The sequence below is a fragment of the Anomaloglossus baeobatrachus genome, chromosome 6 (genome assembly GCF_048569485.1).
Source record: "Anomaloglossus baeobatrachus isolate aAnoBae1 chromosome 6, aAnoBae1.hap1, whole genome shotgun sequence".
NCBI classification, from domain to species: domain Eukaryota; kingdom Metazoa; phylum Chordata; class Amphibia; order Anura; family Aromobatidae; genus Anomaloglossus; species Anomaloglossus baeobatrachus.
Window position 1 is genome coordinate 209,855,785 of NC_134358.1, and position 13,325 is coordinate 209,869,109.

Sequence of the window (13,325 nt, forward strand, 5' to 3'; positions counted from 1 at the left end):
TGGCAGATCATCTCTAAATCACTAAGATCTTGAGGCTGTTGCCTGGCAACTTGGAGCTTCAGCTTCCTCCATACGCTTTCTATGGGATTAAGGTCTGGAGACTGGCTAGGCCACTCCATGACCTTAATGTGATTCTTTTTGAGCAACTCCTTTGTTGACTTGACTGAATGTTTTGGGTCGTTGTCGTGCTGGAAGACCCAGTCACGACCCATTTTTAATGTCCTGGCAGAGGGAAGGAGGTTGTCAGTCAGGCTTTTATTGTACATGGCTCCATCCATTGTCCCATTTATGTGGTGAAGTAGTCCTGTGCCATTAAAAGAGAAACACCCCCAAAACATAATGTTTTCACATCCATGCTTGACACTGTGGGGATGATATTCTTTCAGTCAGGTCATTGGCAGCTTTTTTCTTGCTCCAAACACGGCGAGTTAAGTTAAGGCCAAAGAGCTCATTGTTTGTCTCATCTGACCACATCATCCAGGTGTTCATCGACAAACTTCAGACTGGCCTGCACATGTGCCTTCTTGAGCAGTGGGACTTTGTAGGCACTACAGAATTTTAAACAATTATGGCGTAATGTGTTACCAATGGTTTTCTAGGTGACAGTGGTCCCATCTGCCTTGAGATCATTAACACTACCCCCCCGTGTAGTTTTAGGCTGATCTCTTACCTTCCTCATGATCCTGGATACCCGACAAGGTGAGATGTTGTATGGTGCCCCATATCGATGTCGATTGACACTCATTTTGTATTTCTTACATTTTCCTATTATTGCACCAACAGTTGTCTCCTTGTCACCCAGCATCTTACTTATGGTTTTGTAGCCCCTTCCAGCCTTGTACAGGTCTATGATCTTGTCCCTGATATCCTTAGGAAGCTCTTTGATCTTGCCCATGTTGTAGAGGTTAGAGTCTGGCTGATGAATTGAGTCTGTGGACAGGAGTCTTTTATACAGTTGACAATTTAAGACAGCTATCTTTAATGCAGGTAATGAGTTGATTAGGAGCATCTAAGTGGTCTGTAGGAACCAGAACTCTTAATGGTTGTAGTGGATCAAATACTTATTTCTCTCTGCAAAATGGAAATAAATTTATTTAATTTATACAATGTGATTTTCTGGATCTTATTTTGGATATTCTATCTCTCACTGTTAAAACTAACCTACCCTTAAAATTATAGACTGTTCATGTCTTTGTCAATGGGCAAACTTACAAAATCAGCAGGGGATCAAATAATTATTTCCTTCACTGTATGTAGTATAGATGATGTCAATAAAACTATGTTAAATCTGTCAATATAATGTAAATACAAATATGTAAATAGAATAAAAAGAAAAGTATATCACATACACCCCACACACACATATATGTATACTAGAAGGTGGCCCGATTCTACGCATCGGGTATTTTAGAATTTACGTATTGTGTAGTTAATGTATGATTTTTGTTATATATATATATATATATATATATATAGATGTTGTTGTGTGTAGTTACCAAGTGTTTGTGTAGGGAGCTGTACATGTTCTGGGTGTTGTCTGGGTGTGGCGGGGGGTGAGAGCGGTGTTGTTTGTGTGTTGCATGTGTTGCGTTATTTGTGGAACGCTGTGTGTCTGTAGCGTTGTGTTTGTGTGTTGCGCGGTTTGTGTGGGGTGTCTGTGTGTGTTTTGGGGGATGTATGTTTTGTGCAATGTGTGTGTTGTGCGGTATGTGCGTATATTTGTGTGTGCCGCAGTGTTTGTGTGTTGGGTGTTGTGTGTGTGCGGCGTTGTGTGTGTGTGTGTGGGTGTCTGTGTAGGGCAGTGTTTGTGGTTCCCAGTGTGTAAGTGGTGTGTTGTGTAGTGCGTGTGTGGCGGTGTGTGTGTGTGTGTGTGTTTTGGGGGGAGGTGTGCACCCCCATCATGCTCCATCCCCCATGCTGCACACCCCCCATCGTGCTCCATCCCCCATGCTGCGCACCCCCCATCGTACTCCATCCCCCATGCTGCGCACCCCCCATCGTGCTCCATCCCCCATGCTGTGCACCCCCCATCGTGCTCCATCCCCCATGCTGCGCACCCCCCATCGTGCTCCATCCCGCATGCTGTGCACCCCCATCGTGCTCCATCCCCCATGCTGCGCACCCCCCATCGTGCTCCATCCCCCATGCTGCGCACCCTCCATCGTGCCCCATCCCCCATGCTGCGCACTCCCAAACGTGCTCCATCCCCCATGCTGCGCACTCCCAAACGTGCTCCATCCCCCATGCTGCGCACTCCCCATCGTGCTCCATCCCCCATGCTGCGCACTCCCCACCGTGCTCTATCCCCCATGCTGCGCACTCCCAAACATGCTCCATCCCCCATGCTGCGCAACCCCCATCGTGCTCCATCCCCATGCTGCGCACTCCCCATCGTGCTCCATACCCCATGCTGCGCACTCCCCATCGTGCTCCATCCCCCATTCTGCGCATTCTCCATCGTGCTCCATCCCCCATGCTGCGCACTCCCAAACGTGCTCCATCCCCCATGCTGCGCACTCCCCATTGTGCTCTATCCCCCATGCTGCGCACTCCCAAATGTGCTCCATCCCCCATGCTGCGCACTCCCCATCGTGCTCCATCCCCCATGCTGCGCACCCCCCATCGTGCTCCATCCCCCATGCTGCGCACTCCCCATCGTGCTCCATCCCCAATGCTGCGCACCCCCCATCGTGCTCCATCCCCCATGCTGCACACTTCCCATCGTGCTCCATCCCCCATGCTGCGCACTCCCCATCATGCTCCATCCCCCATGATGCGCACTCCCAAACGTGCTCCATCCCACATGCTGCGCACTCCCCATCGTGCTCCATCCCCCATGCTGCGCACTCCCCATCGTGCTCTATCCCCCATGTTGCGCACTCCCAAACGTGCTCCATCCCCCATGCTGCGTACACCCCATCGTGCTCCATCCCCCATGCTGCGCACCCCCCATCGTGCTCCATCCCCCATGCTGCGCACTCCCCATCGTGCTCCATCCCCCATGCTGCGCACTCCCCCCCAATGTGCTCCATCCCGCATCCTGCACACTCCCCATCGTGTTCCATCCCCCATGCTGTGCACCCCCCATCGTGCTCCACAGTCACACATCAGACAGTATACACGCACACATCTGATCGCATACACTCACACACACACCCCACTTCTCTGGGCTGGGACCGCCCACTTCCACCGGTGGGCGGTCCCAGCAGCTGTGCTGCACGCCATGCTCCTCTGCCGACACTCACAGATCCGATCCCATACACTCACACACACACACACACACACTCACACATCAGAACACACTCACACACATCCGATCGCATACACTCCCACACACATACACACACACACACTGACGATATCGCACATACGCGCTCACACAATCACAACATCTGGAGATACCACATGCTTCCGACCATGTGATCCTCCTGCAGGTCCTGGAAGGTCACTGCACAGTTCGCCGCCGAGAAGCAAGTGATATCACGGGATGTTGTGAGTGTGTGGATGCGATCTGATTTGTGTGTGAGGTGTGTGTGAGAGTGAGTGTGATCTGATGTGTGTGTGTGTCTGTTCTTATGTGTGTGCGTGTGTGTGTGTTCCGTATCGGTTCGGGGAATGCGTGCGGGGGGTGGGGCCAGAGCGAGCATGCAATGCGTGAGGGGGCGGGGCGTGGCCAAGTTGCCAATGCATGCAGGGGGCCGGGGCGAGAGGCCAATCCGTGTGGGGGCGGAGCCTGGGCGAGCGGCCAATCCGTGCGGGGGGTAGAGGCGAGGCGAGCGGCCAATCCGTGCGGGGGGGGCGGAGTCGAGGCGAGCGGCCAATGAGACGCTTGTCGTGGTAAGGACAGAATTTTGGAGCAAGACAGACAGACAGACAGAATAAGGAAATTATATATAGATAAACTATTAACCGTTTAAGGACTGAGTGATATTTCATTTTTGCTCTTTTGTTTTTTTCTCCCAAGAGTGATATTTTTTTTTTATTTACTGTCAATATAACTGTGTGAGATCTTGTTTTTTGCTGGATGAGTTGAACTTTTGAATTAATTTTATCATATGATGTAATGGTAAGAAGGGAAATAATTCCAAGCGAGGCAATATACCAAAAACATTGAAATTCTGCAGATTTTTCTTTTATATCCATAGTTCATTTTACCATAAAATTGATCTGGCAGTGTGACTCACAAGGCCAGTTCAATTACGTAGATACACAACATGTATAGTTGTTTTTTTTTTATTTAAGTGGTGAAAAAAATTCAGAAATTTAAACAAAAAATCTTGCATGTGTTGTGACTTTCATAGTTACATACATAGTTACATAGTTACTAAGGTTGAAAAAAGACATAGGTCCATCTAGTTCAACCTTCCTCCACAAGTTCTACATTTGGTCACTAAGTCATTTATAACCAACAATGTTTTGTGTACTGAGGAAATCATCCAGCCCTTTTTTAAAAGCTGTTATAGTCTCTGCCATTACTACCTCTTGTGGTAGGGCATTCCACAGTCTGACTGCTCTAACTGTAAAGAACCCTTTCCTATTTAGCTGTCGGAATCGCTTTTCTTCCACTCGCAGTGAGTGCCCCCTGGTCCTTAGTATTGTCTTTGGAAGGAATAAGTCATGGGCCAGTCCTTTATATTGACCACACATGTATTTATACATATAAATGGGATCTCCTCTGAGATGTCTTTTTTTCTAAGCTAAACATATCTAACTTTTTCAACCTGTCATCATATGGGAGGCCTTCCATTCCTTGTAGTAGTCTAGTTGCCTGCCTTTGAACTGACTCTAACTTCTGAATGTCCTTTTTAAAATGTGGAGCCCAAAACTGGATCTCATATTCCAGATGTGGCCTTACAAGTGATTTATAGAGGGGTAACAATACGTTGGGATCACAGGATCTTATCTCTCTTTTTATACACCCTAGAATCTTGTTTGCTTTTGCAGCTGCTGCTTGACATTGAGTGATGCTGCTCAGCTTATTTGTAATGAGAATACACAAGTCCTTCTCCTGTTCTATAGTCCTGAGTTTACTTCCATTTAATGTCTACGCAGTTATAGGATTACTCCGTCCTAGGTGCATTACTTTACATTTATCAACATTAACTCTCATTTGCCAAGTATCTGCCCATTCTGACATCTTATCCAGATCTTTTTGTAATATTGTCCTATCAAGGTCAGTTTTTAATATCCTACATAGTTTGGTGTCATCAGCAAAGACTGACACTTTACTATCAATCCCATCCACAAGGTCATTAATAAAGAGATTAAAAAGAATTGGTCCTAAAACAGATCCCTGCGGCACCCCACTGCTGACTATAGCCCATTTAGAGAATGTACCATTTATGACTAGTCTTTGTTTCCTATCTTTTAGCCAATTCCTTACCCAGTTGCATATAGTTTCCCCTAGTCCTTGCTTCTGGAGCTTTAGTATAAGGCTATTATGTGGTACAGTATCAAATGCCTTTGCAAAGTCCAAATAAATCACATCAGCTGCATTACGAATATCCAGGTTTGCACTTACCCCCCCCCCATAGAACCCCAACAGGTTGGTTAGACACGACTTATCTTTCATGAATCCATGCTGTCTGTCAGTTATTATATTTTTTTCTGCTACATATTTTTGCATGTCATCCCTTAAAATGCCCTCAAAAACTTTGCATACCACTGATGTCAGGCTTACTGGACGGTAGTTGCCTGGATCTACCCTCTTACCTTTCTTAAATATCGGTACCACATCAGCAATCCTCTAATCCTGAGGCACCAACCCTGTTAAAAGCGAGTCTAAAAAGATGAGATACAGCGGTCTGTCAATTGCGGAGCTCAATTCCCTCAATATTCGTAGATGAATGCCATCTGGCCCTGGGGATTTGTCAATGTTTAATTTACTCAGACGTAGGCGTACTTCTTTTTTGTTAAATTAATTATATTGGGTGGTGAACTTTGATTTATCACTTGTTGAATGATCCCTGGTACAGTCAGTTCCTTGGTGAACACAGATGAGAAATGCCTATTTAATATCTCAGTCTTTTGTTTTGTCCTCAATAACTAACTTGTTATATTTTAAGGGGCCAATACTATCCTTTGTTTTCCTTTTGGCATTAATGTATTTATAAAAGATTTTGGGGTTTATTTTAATGTCATTGGCGATTTTTGTTTCAGTAGCTAGTTGTGCTTGTTTGATTTCTTTTTTGCATTTCCTATTGATATCTTTATACTTCTGAAATGCTATTTATGTATTCTCAGCCTTCAAGATTTTAAACGCCCTTTGTTTTTGTTTTATTATACTTTGTACAGTCTTAGTTATTCATAGTGGTTTCTTTTTATTCCGGGACATTTTATTACCAGAGGGTATACGTTTTTTACAGGACTCTAGTAGTATATCCTTAAACTTACCCCATTTATGTTCAGTATCCCCAGTTACCATGACTTTGTCCCAATCTACACATTTAAGCTCTTCCCTTAATTTGTTGAAATCAGCTTTCCTAAAATTCCAGGTTTTAGCATTTCCCCTTTGAAATGTTCTATTGAATATTACGTTGAAGCATACCATATTATGATCGCTGGTGCCCAAGTGCTCCCGGACCTGTAGATCTGAAATTGTATCCGGTCTATTTGACAGGACCAGATCTAGCAAATTATCTCCCCTTGTCGGTTCATCTACCATCTGAGAGAGGAATTGGTCTTGAATGGTAGATAAGAATTTACAGCTTTTAGCACAACCAGGAGATTCTATGTCCCACTGAATGTCTGGATAGTTGAAATCCCCCATAATAAGAACCCGATTATTATTATTAGCTGCCTTTTCAATTTGTTCCAGCATTTCACCCTTTATTTGTTCAGGTATGTTAGGAGGCTTATAGCAAACTCCAATTAGCATTTTTCCATTATTCCCCTCCCCATGTACATTTACCCATACTGACTCTACATTGTTGCAGTTCCCCCAATGTCATCATTCAACACAGGTTTTAGGTTAGATTTGATAAATATACACACCCCACCACCTTTTTTGTCTTTCCTGTCCCTCCTAAATGTACTATAACCCTGTATGTTTGTCACCCAGTCATGGCTTTTATCCAGTCAGGTTTCCGTAATGCCCACCACATCATAATCCATGGTTGACATAAGAGTCTCCAATTCATTCATTTTGTTTGCAAGACTTCTTGCATTTGCCAGTAGACATTTAATCCTATTAACACCTTTATTACTCCTAGCCTCCCTATGTTCCTTGCATGTCCCATCCCCCCCTAATCCTTCATTGACCCCTACCGTCTCACTGTCTCTATCTGCTCTATCTATCCCCTTTTTTGCTCCACTACCCTCCCACCCCTCAGATCCTAGTTTAAAAGCTCCTCCATCCATCTGACCATTTTCTCCCCCAGCAGAGCTGCACCTTCCCCATTGAGGTGCAGCCCGTCCCTACCGTAGAGCCTGTAGCCGACTGAGAAGTCAGCCCAGTTCTCCATGAACCTGAACCCTTCCTTCCTGTACCAATTTCTAAGCCACGTATTTATCTCCCTAAGCTCTCGCTGTCTTTCTAGTGATGCTCATGGCACCGGTAGTATTTCTGAAAACACCACCTTGGAGGTCCTGGACTTCAGCTTCTCTCCTAGTTCCCTGTAATCATTTTTAAGGGCCTTCCACCTGCCTCTAACTTTGTCATTAGTACCAATGTTCACCATGACCGCTGGGTTTTCCCCAGCCCCACTCAGCAACATGTCTATCCGATACGCAATATGCCGAACCCGAGCACCCGGCAGACAACACACTGTTCGGCATTCACGGTCTCGGCGACAGATGACCCTGTCTGTCCGCCTAATTATAGAGTCCCCTACCACCAACATCTGCCTGGGCTTTGCTGCACTCCTCTTTCCCTCCTTCCTACAGCAGTTGTTTTCCTGGTTGTTAGGAGCAATGTCCTGCTGTAGTGACCCTAGTCCTGGCCCTTCATTCCTAATATCAGCCAAACAGGCATATTTACTAGGTTGTGCCAGGTCAGGACTAGGCTCCCTGACACTTTATCCGCTACCTCTTCTTCTAACTGTTACCCAACTACCTACCTCTGGGTCCTGATCTTCCCCACCTCCACCCTCCTCCATATCACTGGCCCCAGCCAGAGAAAGCTCAGTGAGCTCTAAACTCCTCTCCAGGTTTGCAATGCCCCTGAGTGTTGCAAGCTGCTTATTTAGATCAGTTACCTTGGCTTCCAAATATGCAACATGCTTGCATCGAGTGCAGACATATTCACCCTCGAACGGCTGCTCAAGGAATGCATACATCTGACAAGATACACACTTGGTAGCATTGTCCATGGAGCACCTATTAAATGGGGATAAACGTTAAAGTAGAAAAACAAGAAAAAAAAAACAAAAAAAAACAAAACAATGGGAAACGTATAAGGATAAATTCAAACTATGTTCTTGTGTCAAACTATGAAATTGTGTTTAAACTATGCCACACTTATCTTCAATCCCCGCACACTTTACTTCAGTACCTCGCACGCTCAGCACCTTGCTTGCTCTGGCTGGTTTATATAGTTCTACAACGACTACCAGAAGCTGCTGGAAACTTCTAGAAACAGGTGTGGCTAATACTACTGATTAAATTTCCAATAGCCATAATGTTTTTATGGAGCTGTGTGAGTGCTTGTTTTTTGTGCCCGGAGCTAATGTTTTCATTGAATTTTTTTCTTGGGGTATAGACACAGTTTTGGGTGCCTTTTATTACATTTTTTAATCAGTACCAAATATGTGTATTTTTTCTTATTTTTCTTTTCTAATTTTAAATGTGATAAAAGAGAGGTGAGTTGATCTTTTATTTTTTAAAATTGTATTCATATTTTTAAAACCTGTTTGTCATACTTTGCTATGTGTTTAGTAGTCCCCTTAGGGGACTTGAACCTTGCAATAGTCTGATAACGTATTCTATGTATTGTTGTACATAGATGGAATCACAGTCTCCCATAAATGCCGACCTCAGGATTGCTTTCACAGGAGTACTGAGATGACAACCACAGGGGTCATCAGCTGACCTCTAGCTGTCATGACAACTCATCAGCATCCCGCAATCAGGTCGATGAGGGGTCAGTGCCACGCTCCAGACGCTTGGGATACTCGGTTCCGGGTGATGGATAATGGGGATCACCGTCACAGGTGGCCGTGCCCGGTTCCGTGACCTGGGGGGCACTCGGTAACAGGGTTATTTTGTATATCACTAGTGACGCCACTTGCAGGTTGTGGTAATAAGGTGTCCTGCTGCTGCTGTGATTTTAGGGACAGATGGTATAGCAGCAAGTGTGTTTGCGCTCTCCGCCATTAAGGGCTTAAGTCCCATGTAGGTGTGCTGCGCCTTGTGGTGCACCAGTAACAGACACAACACAGTTCTTGCAGATTAACCGGTATTTACTCACTGGATGTTGCAAGTACAGTTTGATACGGCTCGTCAACCAACTTCCCTTTGTCCCAGTTCTGACGTGAGACCCAGTTGAGCCCTCCGTACACATGCAGAGCTGATGGTCCCCTTGCCTGAAGCTGTCGGTGGCCTGCGTTGCTGCGCTCTTCATTTTACAGGCCCGGTATGTCAGGCCTCGTGGTCCCTTATGGGGTAGGCTACTTCTCGGTGTCCTTTGCCGGGTCCTATATGAGGCTGTGTCCCTGAGCCTATGGGTGGTGTGGTACCCCGGAAGTCATCACACGCAGCTGGATCAGCAGATCGCCTGGAGCTGTCATCTACTCTGGGGTCCAGTACCCCGTAGTACCTGGGATCTTCTGTCTACCCTCATGCTACTACCTCCTAGTCACCCTTTGGGGTCTCCTCACAATCCTCACACCCCTCTAACTGATTCCTTTCAACCGTCACCTCTTCAACCATCGTTTTTCTCTCTGCCTACTCTGCATAGCAACCCCTGTTGCTTCGCAGTAGCCACGCCCCTTCCCCAGGCTAACAGCTAAGGGATTGGTTCTCACATCTGTCCACTGTTAACCCTCTACATTCTGCGCCCAGTTCTCAGGGAACATGCCCCTACCTGTGTGTGAGGTGTGGGTTGTCAGCAGAGGGCGTGCCAGAAAACCTTAGAATCATGCAGACCACTGGGGTAGCATAACCCAGTGTGCTGCATCAGAACAGCACATCCCCCTTCCAGAGTGCATTAACACTAGAACTACTGAGGTAGTCATTTTGACTACTTTGCACTATGTATTTCTATATAGGTGTCACGAGTCCAGTAGTTCTAGTGTTAATGCTGCTACCAAAGATTGACAGTGGCATTTAACAGGTTAACAGCCTGTTAGAGGCACATGTGGGTTCATTAAATCAGCTGACATGAAGGGAAAGATGTGGGCTTGGTGTGCAAGCCTGCATCAAAGGTATAGAGACAATCCATGATGTACATAGCACATCATGGGTCATTAAGGGATTAAGTCAAGTGGCCCACCAAATAGTAATGTGCAAGTGCCACACAATCCAATATATGGATTTAGATAGGAGACAGCAATAGGCAATGAATCATACAGTATATTACTGAGAAGAAAATCAGAACACTAAATAAGATATGGGAGAGATTTACCTGAATAGCTGTGCACAGCAGACATCAGAGTATGCTCCCACTGATATTTTATGGAGAATGCGAATTTTTACCAGTGCTGACGTGCATATTGCCTGCATAATGCCAAACTTCTTCTGGTAATAAAATCAACGTAGGAAATATAAGAAAAAAATTTAGATATTTAGCATACAAAAATGGCAATTTCTATATCTGCCATCAGTCTTTCTGTTTAGATTATGGAGTCATGGCTTCTGACTTTGCACATTTTCCCCATTAGCCACAGGTGATTTTATTCCCTAATAGCAGGTTCCTACTCTCCCAAACATATGGAGAATTTTTAAAGGGGTTATCCGGCTTAATTTGCTTTTTTTTATTATTACCCTATTGGGCTACATTGGGGCAGGTAAGTAGATAGTGACCACTTACCTGCCCTGCTATCAGCCCCTCTCCCCCGGCTCAGAGCGGTCATGTGACCGCTGTTGCTGCAATTTTGCTGCTTCCGGTCATTTCATGTCAACATGGGCAGGACCATGTTGACATGCAAATCTGGAAACAGCATGTTTCCGCCCTGCTGGGAGGCTACAGTGCGTGGAGTCCCCGCCCCCTTCCTTGCACTCTCCCACACATTCACCCGCACCCCGTACTCTGCCCACAACCTCTCCCTGCACTGCTGTGGGGTCCGTGACCTGGGGGAGGGGCCAAGCGGCGGCTGCCGTGGTGTCAGCACATTCAAATGTACCGGCATCACAGATTACAGATGCCGATATATTTGAAAGCGCTGATGAGAGGAATCGCAGCACTGCTTCTCATCACTGCCCGTGCAGTCTGTGTCTGACAGTTCAGGACAGCGGTGACGTCACTACTGTGCTGATATGGCCAGACCAGACAGCGGACGAACGTGCAGGAGTGGCGGGGACCAAGGAGGGGTAATTATGTATTCCCTACATGTGTTACCTATGGGGGTTGGGGGGGTCGATGCAGAACGATAGTGGGGGGGTCGGTACAGAGTGCGTGCGTGTGTGTGTGTGCGTGCGTGCATGCGGTGCAGAGCCATATGTGTGTGTTGTGCAGAGCCATATGTGTGTGTGCGGTGCAGAGTCTGATGTGTGTGTGGTGCAGAGCTATATGTATGTGTGCGGTGCAGAGCCATATGTGTGTGTGCAGTGCAGAGCCCTATATGTGTGTGTGGTGCAGAGCCATATGTGTGTTTGCGGTGCAGAGTCCAATGTGTGTGGTGCAGAGCCATATGTGTGTGCGGTGCAGAGCCATATGTGTGTGTGCGGTGCAGAGCCATATATGTGTGTGCAGTGCAGAGCGCCGCGTGTGTGTGTGTGTGTGCGTGCGGTGCAGAGCCATATGTGTGTGTGGTGCAGAGCCATATGTGTGTGTGCGGTGCAGAGTCCGATGTGTGTGTGGTGCAGAGCCATATGTGTGTGTGTGCGGTGCAGAGCCATATGTGTGTGTGCGGTGCAGAGCCCTATGTGTGTGTGGTGCAGAGCCATATTTGTGTGTGCGGTGCAGAGTCCGATGTGTGTGTGGTGCAGAGCCATATTTGTGTGTGCGGTGCAGAGTCCGATGTGTGTGTGGTGCAGAGCCATATGTGTGTGTGGTGTGCAGAGCCCAATGTGTGTGTGTGGGGTGCAGAGCCCAATGTGGGGCTGTTATTTGCAATTCTGTAGTAATAACAGGTCAGTGCTGGGGCAGAATACTGACAGGGAATGTGTGTGCAGGGGGCAGGCAGAGGGCAGGGCTGGCAGGGGGCGGAGCTGGACACTGAGGCTGGGCAGAGGAAGGGGCTAGACACTGAGGCTGGGCAGGGGGCGGGGCTGAACACTGAGGCCAGCCGGTGCCAGCTCTGACTGGGAGGTGTGGCACGGGAAGTTTTCATGTTTTCTGGAGCTGAATGTAAACAAAGAGCTGCAGAGAATAAAGGAATAATTCAAGAGGAACAAAAGTTAGAAAACAAAAAATAACAATGATGGGGTGTTTTATATGACAATACAGCACAGATTAGCTTACCAAAAATTTTTGAGTTTATGTCGGACAACTCCATTAACAAAGAGAGATTCTTCAGTTCAGTGTAGGTACCCAGTATTATGAGATACAGTTAGGTCCAGAAATATTTGGACAGTGACACAATTTTCGCGAGTTGGGCTCTGCATGCCACCACATTGGATTTGAAATGAAATCTCTACAACAGAATTCAAGTGCAGATTGTAACGTTTAATTTGAAGGTTTGAACAAAAATATCTGATAGAAATTGTAGGAATTGTACACATTTCTTTACAAACACTCCACATTTTAGGAGGTCAAAGGTAATTGGACAAATAAACCAAACCCAAACAAAATATTTTTATTTTCAATATTTTGTTGCGAATCCTTTGGAGGCAATCACTGTCTTAAGTCTGGAACCCATGGACATCACCAAACGCTGGGTTTCCTCCTTCTTAATGCTTTGCCAGGCCTTTACAGCCGCAGCCTTCAGGTCTTTCTTGTTTGTGGGTCTTTCCGTCTTAAGTCTGGATTTGAGCAAGTGAAATGCATGCTCAATTGGGTTAAGATCTGGTGATTGACTTGGCCATTGCAGAATGTTCCACTTTTTTGTACTCATGAACTCCTGGGTAGCTTTGGCTGTATGCTTGGGGTCATTGTCCATCTGTACTATGAAGCGCCGTCCGATCAACTTTGCGGCATTTGGCTGAATCTGGGCTGAAAGTATATCCCGGTACACTTCAGAATTCATCCGGCTACTCTTGTCTGCTGTTATGTCATCAATAAACACAAG